Genomic DNA, 12,365 nt, shown 5'->3' on the forward strand with positions numbered 1-12,365 from the left:
GGAAAGTGCACCAGGTAAAAGGACTCGCGGGCGTCCATTTGGGGGGGGGGGGGGGGGGGGTGGGTTAATGATGTTTGCGAATAATGTTGCATCTGTTCGTGGAAGTGACTGCATGTTGGTGGTTGGATTACATCAGGAGCTGCCATTTTGTGCTGCGAGTGCAGCACCTAAATAACATTTCTACCGGAAAAGAGGTGAATTTGTAAAAAAAAGAAAACACGCTGCATCGGCCGGGAATCGAACCCGGGCCGCCCGCGTGGCAGGCGAGCATTCTACCACTGAACCACCGATGCTTTGGTGATGCTGTGTCTCTTATCAGTGCACAATTGCATGTGTGGATTAACCCTTTTTCTAATCACCGTTACTTCAGTACGACCCAGCCAGCTAACGCGCCTACCGTTGGCAACACCTGCAGCTCTTGATTTCGCTTACTAATTCAAGTCTTTCGACGCTTCTGCTCTTTTCTCTTACTCCACAGCCCTGTCATCACCTCAACGACCCCTCGAAGGGACCACCTGAAGGATGTCCGATTGATCGATCGTTTCCGAAGCGCGTCACCAACCCATCTGAAGGAAGGAACGGCTAATGGGCGTGAGAGGAGCCACCACACCGACCTAAACGACCCATCAGTGACCATAAATTAGCACCCGTGGATGGCTGAAGGTGCTCCAGCCCCGCGTTCCGCCTTATCTCGGCCAGGATCACCCTTCACACGTTGTTGGCCCCACCGCAGCCGCTCCAAAACGGACATCGGAGTCGTCGTCAGTGATTTCCGGGACCATAAATTCGACCAGCGCGGGAATGGGAGCGTGAAATGGGGGTGGGAAATCGAGAGGGAAGGGTTAGAATTATTTATGAAAATCGCTCCAAGCGCCGTTGGCCGCGAAACGATGGATGCAATGGCCGCAGGTCGAAGAAATTATGTTTCCCCGTGGGGTGCGGGCTTTTTCTGCGATGTAAATGAATGCAAATTTGCGTGAAACGAAGAGAAATAAAGCCTACGGCCGCTGCTTTCCCGAGTGTGGCTTCAAAAACCAAATTAAACGCGTTTCTATTGCGGTTTTTCTGGGCCGCCACGTGAAAGAAAGAAATGAAAACGATTTCCGAAAGAAAACTTCAACACCAGCGCTTAAAAATGGGTCCTGCACGCACACTAATGCGCAAAAAGCGAAAAAAATCGTCCCCTCGGCTTCGCAGACGATTCTAAAATAGGTGGGTTAAAAGTCACTTTGAACGCGAAAACCCACCGCAATCCCACCAAAACGAGCAAAAAACGTGAAAAAAAACGTCCCCTGGCTTCGCAGGCGATTCCAAAATAGGTGGGTTAAAAGTCACTTCGTACGCGGTAACCCACCACAAAGTCACCAAAACGGGCAAAAAACGGCAAAAAAATCGACCCAAAACAAGTTGCGCGAGACCAATTTTCGATACCAAAGTAACAGGAGAACATGACCGGGAGCAGGTTCCCCGATGCGGCAAAAACGAGAAAAATTTCGTCCCCAAATCGAGACGAAAAAATCGGTTTTGAAAAATCTTAGTACCAGGAGCGCATGATCCGCAGCAGGTAACATCGGCGCGAAAATCGGCAAAAATTTTTCGTCCAAAAAGACGGCGGATTTTTAGCGCCGCGCGAGACAAAATTTTCGACACCGTTGTAACAGGAGCGCATGCCCCATGGAGGTAACATCTTAGCCGGTCGGATCGGTTCGAAATCGGCAAAATTTTTGCCTCGCCGGAGACAAAATTTTCGACACCGTTTTAACAGGAGCGCATGTTTTTGAGCAGGTAACACCCACTTTTCGGATTGGTGCGTACAGTGGTTCTCAAGCGGATTTTTGTTCGCAATGATTTTGAAGCGCGTTTTAAGCCATTTTTCGGATGTTTTGCAATAAAATGCGTATAAACTCAGGTTCATTTCTCTTTCATATGGGAGTGTTTTATTTACTTTTATATCATTGTTAACACGATTTAGCGGGTAGTTTTGGGCGTGTATTTTTTCTTCGTGGTTTTTAAGTGGGATTTTGTTCGCAATGATTTTAAAACGTGTTTTAAGCTATTTTTCGGATGTTTTTCGTCTCTCTTTCGTTCCAGAGTGTTTTAATAACGTTTATATTATTCCTAGCACTGCGTAGCATGTATTAATTCGTGTTTTTTCGATTTAATTCGTGGTTTTAAAGCGGATTTCTGTTCGCAATGATTTTGAGGCGCGTTTTAAGCTATTTTTCGGATGTTTTTCGTCTCTCTTTCTTTCCAGAGTGTTTTAATAACGTTTATATTATTCCTAGCACTGCGTAGCATGTAGTAATTCGTGATTTTTCGATTTAACTCGTGGTTTTAAAGCAGATTTCTGGTCGCAATGATTTTGAGGCGCGTTTTAAAGCTATTTTTCGGATGTTTTTCATCCCTCTTTCGTTCCAGAGTGTTTTCTTTGCGTTTATATCATTCCTAGCACTGCGTAGCATGTAGTAATTCATGTTTTTTCGATTTAATTCGTGGTTTTAAAGCGGATTTCTATTCGCAAAGATTTTAAAGGCGCGTTTTAAAGCTATTTTTCGAGTGTTTTACATTACTTTTTCGTTCGAGATCGTTTTCTTAGCGCCAATATCATTCCTAGCACGGTGTGGCCTGTATTAATTCGTGTGTTATTGTTTAATTCGTAGTTTTTAAGCGGATTTCTGTTCGCAATGATTTTGAGGCGCGTTTTAAAGCTATTTTTCGAGTGTTTTGCATTACTCTTTCGTTCGAGATCGTTTTCTTAGCGCCAATATCATTCCTAGCACGGTGTGGCTTGTATTAATTCGCGTGTTATTGTTTAATTCGTAGTTTTTAGGCGGATTTCTGTTCGCAATGATTTTGAGGCGCGTTTTAAAGCTATTTTTCGAGTGTTTTGCATTACTCTTTCGTTCCAGAGTGTTTTATTAGCGTTTATATCATTCCTAGCACTGCTTAGTCGCTATTGTTGAGTGTTTTATTTAAAAACGAGCGTTTGTTTGCCGCATTACCACCACTCCTGCCCACATAAATCGTTTCCCGTTTACACAAACGCGCTCCTAAACGTCTCCCTAGGGCCCTAAACGCTTGTGCCTTCTCCTGGGGGCCCTTTTCGATCCAAATCGAGCCCTACTGCAGCTGTTCTGCCCTACGCCCAACGAATCGCGCCCCAAATGAAGTGCTAAAGATGTCAAACAGCGGCGTTAATGCAACGTGAATTATCAATTAACATTCTTCCAGCGATGGGGACGGCTTCCAAGCCCAATCCAGCCCGTCGTCCGTGGCTCCGGTGACTCATAACTCACGGGACAAATTGATCGCTCGGTTGCGGCCGGAAGCCGGCTGGCAATGTGTGTCACCGGTCGAGAATGTGCCAGGCTCACCGTTCCACGTGCCGTGGCCCAGTTTCTGCGACACGCCACAGCCGCGGTCCGTCTAATCGCTGCCCGTCATCTCGCGGTAGGTCGTGGGCTGCAACACACACACACACATACACGGAAAACAGCACGCGCGGGTCGAGATTTCGCGAACGAGTCCATTGGGTGGCCACTCGACCGTTGACCGTTTTGCCCCACACGTTCCGACGTTGGTCTGGTGGTGATTTCTTCATCCTGCTGGCGAGTTGGCGGGTTTGAATATTTGTCGTCTCAATCCTGGCGCTCTCGGGGCCACGCGCAATAAAGTATGGCTCGCGAATATCGGGGCCAGACTCGTCGCTGGGGGCCCAACTGACCGACCTCCTCCTTGGGCGGGTTGATTCATCGACTGGCCGGGTTTGGCTGGAAATGAAATGGAAATGAAAATGTTTCGCATTAGAATTGATTGAAAGACCCCATAAAGTCGGGAAGAAGTCGGTGCCGGGAATCGAGCGGGATGCATAAATCGCTAATGAATTAATCTTGCCCGTTTACTTTACGGGGATGAAATGGATCTCGGATAGAAGGGGAGTTTGAGGTTTTTTTGGTAAACGCCCCGTACCGAAATGGGGCATCTTATCCCGACCGCGCGTTCTACTTACTTAGTTCTCTTCGATTCGACTTCGGGCACATCGATCGCGTGATCGCAGGATCCGGAAAAGCGGTCAGAAAACCCGGAAAGGGTCATGGTTGCAGGAAAAGGCACCGAGAAAGTTGCTCTTCGTGTGCGAGATCGCGTGCATTGATGTGGTGCGACTCCTCCGAGGCCAAGGCTCGAGGTCAGTTTCTCAGAAGCGAGTCCAAAAGGCGTGTGATAAGACGTGACGGCTGGTGCAAGATGAAAGCACCCAAGAAACAGACCATCCGTGAGCTGGATCCTTTGGCTCGTGCAACGCTTTGATGGAACGCGCGATTTCGTCTCTCTCTCTGGTGGCTCGCTATTTGTTCAACGTGCTTGTCCTATTTTCCTTCCCCAGCTAAGGCCGATGACGTTGAATCGGTCAAGCCTTCAAGTTTGTGTCGCGTTACGCAACGGTCCTGGTTTTTTGTTGTTGTTGTTGCGCCTCAACTCCGGGTGGCGTATGGCCGTGGCGTGTGGCTCCATAAACCAGCGCAAGCTCTCGTCCGAAAACCACGCCATTCGCGTCGTGCGCGCTTTTGATCGATTCGATTCGATTAAAATGCGTTCCGACAGGCCCCACCGAGGGTGGAGGCCAATTTATGCTGGCGTCCAGTCAGCGTCCTGCGAAACAAGAGAGGCGAGAGAAAGGGAACAGATTGTTAAATAAACCGAACGTGCACGGTTTGCTTCGAACTTTGAACCGATCAAAAACCACCACCACCTCCTCCAGAGTCTTGGGAATGAAAGATTCATCGCCAAAGACTCGCTCGAGCAACACGACAACGGTAACGCGGCTTTAAATCGCCTATCGACCCACTTTTTTTGCTGCCTTTTCTTATTGACCAAGCCAAGCGCCAACCAGGTTCAGGGGGAAGGGGAGGCGGGAGGGGAGGTTGTTTCGGAGGCTGGCAGGGGAGGTCAAGGGGGGAGACGCGATTTTGATGTGCAAAACTTTTAATGGCCAATGAACATTAAACGGTACGCACTTCAGAAATCAATCGTTCGGTGCGTTTTACGAGAAAAACGCGCATTCCCGGGCTCGGAGGGTGGCATTAAGGGCTGAAATTTATGTTCACAGAAAAGTGCCGCCTGTGAGAGAGAAGGAGAGAGAGGGAGAGAGAAGGAAAGAGATTACATTCGATTGGAACAAATGGTCGTGGAAGGTGGGCGACACATAAATTGGCCTTTCCGATTGGGGTGAGATGCTTTGTTTCGCTTTCATCCTTAGGGAGTTCTATTTCCGACTCAGCGTCAGTCACGCGTGCGGCGCATCTAATTAATATTTTCCAAACCACACATTATGAGGTGCTCGAATTCCGAAGGAATGCCCCGTCGGAGATGTGGATGCGTGCGTTTGTTTTGGTATTTTTGTTCCTTCACCATCCCCGGTCTAATGACTTCGATTTATTTCCTTCGACGGGTGAATTCCATTTCGTAATTGAAAAAAGGAAAAATCCACTCCCGAAATAGGAGGCCGAATGAGACGCTGTTTGAGGAGGGTAGTTTTCCCTCGAATCGGGATGAGAACGTTTTACTTTTATTACCCAACACCTCGTCAAAAACTGTGTACCTTCGTGAATGGTTCTTTTTTCCGTCACGGCTGCTCAAAATGATGTTAATTAGTTGCAGCATAACTCGCCCCTTTGCCCGAACGGGATGAGGTTTTTGTGCTTGAGTTATGCCTCCCGGGTTTTTCCGGGGACATTCCGACTGCCCCCGGGACAAAATGGCCCCCGATGGATGTGTGTAATTCTACGGACGGAAGTGAGCTAATTTTTAAACACTTCAAATGTCCTTTAAACATCCTTGCGCTCTAGACACATGAGCTTCGGCTTGGCTACAGAGTAATTCGCCCGATATCGTCACCTAAAACTGCTATCAAACGAGTGGGTTCCTGGCAACTTCTCGGACGCAGTAAAGTGGGCACTCATCAAAAAAAACATCATCCGGGTTGCCTTTCTATTTTCCCATCGGTTGGAAAAACATCCCCAAATGGGAGGAGTGGGCTCGAAAACGGTCACTACTCACGTGGATCGGGACGCACCGTCCTGTTCATTAAAAATGTCGATTGGCATCGGTCGAGCGGGAATTGAAGGGCTCGTCCGATTGAAACGCAAGACAGGAAGGGAGTTTTACTACAAATTTCTGCATTCCGGTGCCGAAAAACCTCAGCAACCGGTTCCGTTGACTTTTGCTGCCCACAACCGTGCCGTGGAAAGTGGCAGCAGCCAGCATTAAAAAGCGGTACACAAAACCTCCCGGCCATGAAAAACGACCGAATAACAAGCGAACGTACGCAATGCTGAGTAAAAACCGAAAAAAGAGGCATAACTATATGTGTACAAAGCGGTCGGGAAACAACAAAAAATCCCTACGTTTTCCATCAACCGCCACCGACGAGTGCTGGCTGCTGATCCTTTCCTTTTTTTGTCGTCATGCAATTTAGTAGTTGCCTCGTGTGTCGTCGTCCTTTTGGTCATCCCGCGAGCCAGACACGGCCGTGCAAGTGTGTATTAGTTTTTATTATTGCACTAAAAGCTCGGACGGCTTCCTCCCGTGAGGGTGGCATCCTCCCACCGACCCATTCCAGGGCCCTTTTGGAATGCATTTTATGGCACACACGAGCTGCGGGGAACAGGCACTATTTGTACATTCATTCAATAAACACACACGCGCCTGGTCAGCCCTCAGCACACACCGACACACACACACACGGTCTCCGTTTGGTGGACATGAAATTAAAATATCCAACAGCAAAATCCTCACGCTGGAGGAAAACTCGGTGCTGGTGGGAGTCATAAAATGACGGACAGCCGTGTTTGAAGTTGGTGAGCGGCAGAAGAGAAAGGACGCTCGCTGACGAAGGGTGGGTCTAATTCTGCACCCCAAAACCCGAACCGGAGGCTGCGCTTGGCCATTGGAAAATGAAAAGCTAACAACCAAACCAGACAAAACAGACACCCGTTCCCGGACGCCCGGATGCGTCCCTTAACTAACGCGGTTCCATGCGGAGATTCTTTTTTTTTCTGGTTCTCTTCCACGCGCGCGAAGGTGTACATTGGGCGCGTGCAGGGAAAGGGCGCTCAATCCGTGGCATAGGGCTTGGAAGTTGTTTAGATGACGCTGTTGCGTCTGTTGGTGACTGGTCAGGGGGTCTCAAAAAAAATGCAGCCAGCCAGCCAGGTCGGGTCGGGTGCCGTTCATTAATTCACTCTCGGTGACGGCGCACTTCACGGGCGAAGAACTACAAAACCAGGACCCTTCGAAGGGCCCTGCCAGGATTGCGCCATCCGTCAATCCGTGCGATCGAAAATTGACCGTAAAGCACCAACGAAAGGCGAGCGAGAAAGACGGCAAGGGTCGTAGTCTCCTACAACACGGAAACTCGAATGGCTGATGTTGATGTGGTCGCTTGAAACGATGGACACATGGTGTGCGCGAGTCCATCCAGCGAGTTGTTGTTTGTTTGTTAAATAATAAATATTTAATCGAACTATTTTGTAATGTTCAATTTTTAGTGCCTCCAGCGGGCCACGGTGGGAAGATCAATCGGTTGGTTGGGAAGCTGGGCTGGAATTCAAATTGAAACTGAAAACGGTCTGAAAAAACACCCGTAGAGGCACCAGACCGGACTTCAAGAACGCCTGGACGGGACGGGCTTCTAAAATCAACAAGCACTCCCTCGCGACCAAGTGCGTCGATGTGATGTACAAACGCCTCTAAGCGAGGTCTTTGAGAAGGGGTAACTTCTTTTCACTTCCCGAATACGCGTTCCCTGTGGCTCCGGCATGCCTGCGGCTAGCTGGTGCCACCGAAAACTAGCTGTCATAATTGTTATGGCCACGGTGAAGTTTAAAATATAAATTATAAACTCCCATCCCACTTTTTGTGCCCTCCAGGGATGGTTCCCCGAGCCACAATCTTCCCCTTTTATTAATATTTAATCAGCAGCTCGATTTGAATTCGCTTTAAATTTGAATGAATATTATAATCGAGCGCAAGGGCGAACGTTCGCTGGTTGGCATTCTTGCTCCACTTACTCTGAAACCGTTGGAATCGGGTTCCTTGAAGCGTGCGACACCCCGGCCGGGTGTAAAATTAAACCTAATATGTAACCACACAAACCAGAGACTACCAGTTTCCCGGATGCCGAAGCATCTCAAACCGGGGGCCAACGGCGAAGGTACGTTTGTGGGTGTTTGTGGGTGCAAAAAAAAAACGAACACCCCACACACCAGGGCCATCTCGAAAACGCAGACACCGCAATTCTGTGGGACCGCTTTGCCGAAATTTTCGCATACAACAAGCGCAGCATTCCTGGGTAGGAATATTCCATTAAAGAACGAATTAAATTCCCGCTTCAGTCGATTTCATCTCGGCGTCGAAATGAATTTCCGACCGGCGCCCGTTCGGGCGGGAGTCGCTTCACGAGCCCGGAAGTGGCAGGATCGCTTCGAAGCGCCAACATCAGGCACCAATCCAATCTCACAAAACCCCCCACACCCATGCAAGCCGGGCAAAAGACGGGACGGATGAGCAGCCGCGCACCATTCATCAGCAAAATCCTTCGCTATCCTTGTTTCCTTGACGGTTCGCTCAACGCCAAGCTAACCGCAAGGCTGCGAAATCTAGGCCACATTCCGTACTCACCGAGGCACCAGCAACACGTCGTCCTTCGGGTGTCCTTCCAGACGGGAGCTGGCCAGCAAGTCACCCGCTTCCGGGCGGTCGGACTGGATCAGAGGTCCGCGTGCCGGCTCAGCTGTTTTTACGACGAAATAATTGAAATAATTACCAATCCATTAAAATTTAATTACGATTTAATTATATTTATAAAACAGAAAATGTCCTCGCCTGGACGGCCCCGACAGTCGTCCGCAGGACTATATCCACTGGGCATCCGTTTTGTCGACCAAGGATATGCCAAAGTGAGGCCAGGATGCTTACTGACGACGCAGGAAGCAAGAGCAAAAGCAGCAGCAACAACAAAAAAAAAGGACCCAAAAGGTAGCAACCCCAATGGAAAGTGGACACACACATACACAAAAAAAGGGACACACCGAAACAAAGAAGTGTGAGAGGCCGTTTGGTGGTTATGTGGCCACCATCAGTCCTTCCCCCATCCCTCCGGGTGGGCGGCCAAACGGGCGCTTCAAGGATAATCGATAATCTGATTGGTATGCTGCTTTCTTGCGTTTGCGGTTGTGGAAAAGGATCAGGCGCCACTCAATCAGGGACGGCGTGGCGTGGCGTGGGTTTGGTGAAACGGGATCGGATGCCCACCGCAAAATCCAGACCCTTTCCGGAGTTAGTTCATTAATTCTAATAACGCATTGACAATCGGAATATTGGTTTTCGGTTTATCGTTTCTTTTTTTTCTCCCCAGCTCACCCAGGTTTGGCCACTTTCGACCCACCTCCCAAAAAAAAAAAAAATGGCAAACCCAAGCACGTGCTGAAGCGGGCCTGACTGACCGAAATGGAACCCGGGTTTTTTTTCTCTCCTTCTCTCGATGGCCGGTCTCCAGCCTGCCTCGCCAGATCGACCTAATCCACACGATGACAAAGGCCCAGGACACGGTCCAGATTGCACTGCACACGTTTGATCCCTGCCAGTGATAGAGACCTCATGTGGTGAACGTGCCACTCATACGCAAACGCGACAACGCACCAGATCCGAGCCGGCAAACGGAGCGAAACATTCCGATTTTTATCTGCTTTTGTCATCGAATTCTTTCCGGCGTCCATGGTACGGGGCGGCCCGGCCAACATCCGATACAATCTTCGATCTTTGATTGGGGATGTATGGAGATTGAATGGTCCAATAATGGATTTGCATTGATGCAAAATTCAACAAGGGAGTAGGAACGAAAAAAAAGCATATTCACGGAAACATGAGCCTGCCAAAGGTCCGGCGGCAGGTTATTTTCGTCTTAACGATGGTACGGAAACTGGAGGATATTATTAGTGTGCGTTCGGTTCCCAGGGGGAAGTGGTGTAGTGGTCGACCCGAGGGTTGGGGACCAAATCCATTGGGGCCATGGGGCCATAAGGAAGCGGATTTCGAATCCAATAGGAGGGTCCACCCGAAGAAGCTCGCCGTTGCGAAAGCGTGTGATATTATCTTGCCAGGCACTTAGGCACCAGTCGGTTGGTTTACTTTCTTTAATAATTTAATAGCTGTCTTCGTTTATTGAAGTCTCGTGATCAATAAATTGCTTCCTTTCGCATTTCTCGATTGATTTCTGCTTCGCCACCGCGCTCAGCTCGTTCTTGCCTCATTTCTTTTCGATCCATCACTCCCGCTGCACCGGTTCGTCGGTTACATTATCACTGTTTTAACTGTTTTTGACTTGTTTGCTTGGCTGCGGTCTAGTGTTTCAGCAACTACATGTGTCGTAGGCTGCAGTTTTGTGGGTGACTTTTTTTTAACTTTTAAATTATGTGGTTCTTTGCTTGGCTCTTATTGTATCGTTCGTCATCCGCCACCATGGAAGGCGAGGGAATCGTGTTTGTTTGCATGAATCCGTGGCGCTAATTGTGTAAACTGCTGCTGCTTGTTGGGGCTTATACTGTTTGCCCTAGCAAAGGGTAAGGGAGACGTGTGGCCAACTAGAGCTGTGCAGTGTGCACAGCTTCCGGCCCATCCATCACATCGTGTTATTGTTGCCATGTTTGGTTCACCTTCATAATCGTTACATTAGCTGCTTCTACTGTTACGTCTGGTATCACGAGTTTCATGAGTGTAATATCGTTCGCCTCTTTGCGAGTGATGAATACGAAGGTGGAAGGAATACGTGCGAAGCAAGCGATATGGAAGGAAGAGAGTGCGTACTCGAGCGGCAACTGATCGCGTAAGGAAAACAAACACGAGCTGGGAGGGAGTAATTATGCTACACTATTTTACAAAACATGGATCGCAAAGAATGTAACCCGGATGGGTCGGGATGAGTAGCAAACGGGGAGTTTCGAGGTTTATGGGGAGGAAGGATATGACGGACATAGAACAGAAAAAAAGGTAGTAGGTAGAGATTAAAGCTTTAGAAGCGACAAACAATCGAACGAGCTTGTTAACGAATACACAGTCGATAGGATGATGATTGTTGCTTAGTTTGCGTATTGTTGCTGATTTTGTTTTTACACGATTTCTTATGAAGTTTTTAAGGACTAAATTTCATACACTAGCTAGCTAGATGAAACGGTACGCGTTTGATTATGATAGTTTACCATTTGTATGATACTGCTTGAAACTAACGTGTGAGTAAGGGTGTAAAGGTTTACTGTTAAGGGATACCGATACGTTTACTGGTGTAACTATATGTACAAAACGAAAGCACAACACGGAAACCCGTCCATGTTCCATCGCACGCGAAAGAACCATTTCTCTACTGAAGTTCTGCCTTCCCACCGACGAGTGGGAATCGCTCTACAAATCCTATTCCGTAGTAAACGAACGCAATATACGCACATCAAAAAGCCCACCGCGGTAAAACAGCGCGCGCGCGGCAATAGAGAAGAGAACGTTAATTGTGATGTGTTTTTTTTCTGTTTTGCTCGCAAGCCTTAACCTTATGTTTCGGGTGCATCCACGGTCGGATGGTACTTTAAATGTACGTGACCCGTGTGTGCTATGCTAGATGCTTATATCCTCGCTCCTATCGCTTCACAATTTGATTATTGTTTCCGTTGAACGCAATTTGGTTGGTGTGCAGTGGGTGTGTTTTGTGTAATGGCCGTCTACTGCCATCAAATTCCCTTACTTTTTGTGGAGGCAGTATTTTCATTAATTTTTTGTTTAACTATCAGACGAAATTCAGTCGCCGTCGCTGCAGCGAAGTTTTGTTGTTGTTCTGGCGTTTGATCTGCATTCATTGTAATCGTTTTTCTTCGTCATGAAATGACATCAAACGGCCCATTCCGTGCGTTCGTCTGAACGAAATACAAAACGATACACTCACGACTCACGACATATAATCAATTCGCCCGGCGGGTATGCAATACGCAGTACACGCGTAGCTTCTGTTTCTGGAACCGGCCACCAGAGGGCCGTGCCTTTAATTCACAAAATGCACCTCCACTATCGATGGCATTTTTTCCTCTCTGCAATTTGCTTTTTGCCAGCTTTCTGTTGATTTGATTCGTGCCTTTTTTCGCAAACTTGAAAAAGTAAATACCTGGTATTTTTGCTAGCACGGACCACCACGCGCCGCACTGCATGTGAAATTGATATCACAAAATTGGCGCAGCAATCCGCGCTCATTCGTTTGTGTGTTTTGCTGTTACCCTTTTTTTGGTCCTGATTTTCACCTCACACTACCCATGCACCCATGAGACTGG

General features: G+C 48.2%; 1 non-coding gene across 1 annotated transcript; it reads right to left on the bottom strand.

The window, feature by feature from the left end:
• Window positions 1-222: 222 nt before the first annotated feature.
• Trnag-gcc (transfer RNA glycine (anticodon GCC)) lies at window positions 223-293 on the bottom strand. Its single transcript has one exon. It is a non-coding gene; the product is annotated as a tRNA-Gly (tRNA).
• Window positions 294-12,365: the final 12,072 nt, after the last annotated feature.

The sequence above is a fragment of the Anopheles nili genome, chromosome 3 (assembly GCF_943737925.1).
Source record: "Anopheles nili chromosome 3, idAnoNiliSN_F5_01, whole genome shotgun sequence".
In the NCBI taxonomy this organism is placed as follows: Eukaryota; Metazoa; Arthropoda; class Insecta; order Diptera; family Culicidae; genus Anopheles; species Anopheles nili.